The following is a 2538-nucleotide window of genomic DNA, read 5'->3' on the forward strand; positions in this document are numbered from 1 at the left end:
TTGGGCGACCATTGTCCAACACATGAGTCTTTAGTGCATTCACTTACTTGGCTTGTGGGCACTATCCAAACACACATCACCGATAATGACCCAACCTAGGTCAAGCTTTTGTGCAAATGGGTCATCCTGTTTTCCACATATTTGTTTTCTCACCTTATGGACAGTCAGAAGATTTCGTCCGATCAGAAGAAGGATTTCAGCCTGTGGGTCGAGTGGCGGAATCTCTGCAGCGATTGCTTTCAGATGAGGGTGGTGTGAAGCTGTCTTTGCTGTTGGTATCTCCTCCCTATTATTGGGGATAGCATTGCATTCTATTAGAGTTGGGAGGTGAAAGCTCATTTTTCCTTCAAACGACTTAACTACATAGTCACAGGCTCTTCTGCCATTTACTTGTGTCACACCAGCGCAGGTCTTTAGCGTGTATGGTGAGGTTTTGCTTTGTATAGCGAACATGTCAAAAAACTCTTTCTTTGCTAACGATTGGTTGCTCTGATCGTCTATTATTGCGTACATCTTTTTTGCGTTGTGTGGCTCACCTTTAGGATGAACTTGCACGAGACAGATCTTGGAGCAGGACTTTCCTGTGATTTTACTACCACATACCTCTGTACATGTAGCTGTAACATCAGGGTTCTGTTCGACTTCCTGCTCCCCGCCATGGTCTGAAAGGGGTGATGGAGTCTTTTGTGCTGGGCCAGGGTGCAGGGCTGCCAGATGTCTTTCGCTGCTGCATTCCTCACACTTTATTGTGGCTTTACAGTCTTTGGCTTGATGACTCGTAGAAGCAAGGCAGCGATAGCAGATATTATTGTCCTTGAGCACCTTCTTTCTTTCTTCCAGCAACATTGTTCTGAAACCTCTGCATTTTTTCAGTGGATGAGGTTTGTGATGTAGTGGACATTCGTTTTTATAGTAGTCACCGTTTCCTTTTCTCTTATCTGTCTCTGACACATCTGTCTTGTGCACTGTAACTGATTGTCTTTGGTTGTAGTTATCTGTTGATTTTCCTTTTTTGTAACTGACTGTAGGGTTGACAGACTGTAGGGTTGACAGGTGGGTTGTATGTTGTGGTGAAGCTCGGATCATTTCTTGCTTTGGCCTGTCCTCTCACAAAGTCTACAAAAAATGAGAAGGGGGGGAAGCTCACCTTATATTCTTCTTTGTAGTTTGACCCCACCATTGTCCATCTTTCTTGAAGGTGAAAAGGCAGCTTTTCCACAATTGGACTTACTCCTCTGGCTGTATCAAGGTAACTCAAACCTGTTAGATAGCCATCAAGTTTTGCAGCTTCCACTTCACACAGAAGATCTGACAGGTCTCGTAGCTTTTGAGGCTCTTTGCTTGAAAGCTTTGGGAAGTTCTGTAATCTTGTAAACAATGAGTTTTCTATTGCTTCGGGTGAGCCGTAACATTCTTCTAGTCTTGACCAAACCATGTTCAAACCTGCCACTGGATAGTTTATGTGGACTGCCTTTAATCTTTTTGCATGTTCAGAAGACTCTGGGCCAAGCCACTTTAAGAGGAGGTTTAACTCTTCACTAGCCGTAAGACCTAGCTCGCTGATAACGCTCTGAAAAGTGGCCTTCCAACTAAGGTAACTCTCTGGTTTATCATCAAATGTAGTCAGCCCTCCAGTTACAAGTTGACTTTTAGCTAAAAATCTTGCAAGGTCACTGGTTGTGTCGTTTCCACCATTTTGGTCGGAAAACTGTTTGGGTTGTAACATTTTGCGTGGAGTCTGTGGATTTATGCCCCCTACTGGCGTATGTTTTATGACATCTTGTGACAAAACTGAGTATTGTTTTTGTTTGACATGGAATGGTTTGTTGACTCTTGGGTGATCCTGCTCTCCTTCATACATATACCTGTGCTGTGCAGTCTCTCTATCTCGTGATGGACTGTGTTTGTTTATGTACTCGCTCACCTTTTGCTCTGTTGTTTGCTGTAGGGGCTGAAAACTGAACTCATCACTTTTCACCGCATCTCCGTACTGAGCTGCTGCTGCTAGCTCCATGACCTCTGCTTTTGCTTTGGCAGCGTCCGCTTCCTTCTGGAGGTTGAGCACATCAAGCGTTGCTTCCAAGCGTGCCTTTTCCACTTTAATACTCAACTCTTTCTCAGCGTAGGCAAGTCTGGCTTGTGCCGCTTGAGCTTCTGCCTGTGCGCGTGCTGCAGCCAAACTGGTTTGGCTCGACACAGATGACCGGGAGGTGCTGCCTGCTGCAGATCTAACAGTTAGTTTCCTTGAGCGTGTTGAGGACTTTGATAAATGTGACTTGGGTGAGTGAGATGAGTGTGATCTCTCCCCATGATCAGACTTTACTTCATCGCCAAACTGTTCTTTCTCCATATTAGCGTTTGAGTAAAACTGCTGTTGTTAAATGAATGCTTTTCTTCCACCAACCGTTCACTGTGGTCCCTCGCAGAGCGCTATGATTTCACTGTTCTGTTGCACTCAACGTGACCCCGGACTGGAAGACATCATAGCAGTGGTTTTTTATCAGGAATTCATTTAACTGATGGAAAACAGCTTTTTCA

This window comes from Oryzias melastigma, unplaced genomic scaffold (assembly GCF_002922805.2).
Source record: "Oryzias melastigma strain HK-1 unplaced genomic scaffold, ASM292280v2 sc00606, whole genome shotgun sequence".
Taxonomy (NCBI): Eukaryota; Metazoa; Chordata; class Actinopteri; order Beloniformes; family Adrianichthyidae; genus Oryzias; species Oryzias melastigma.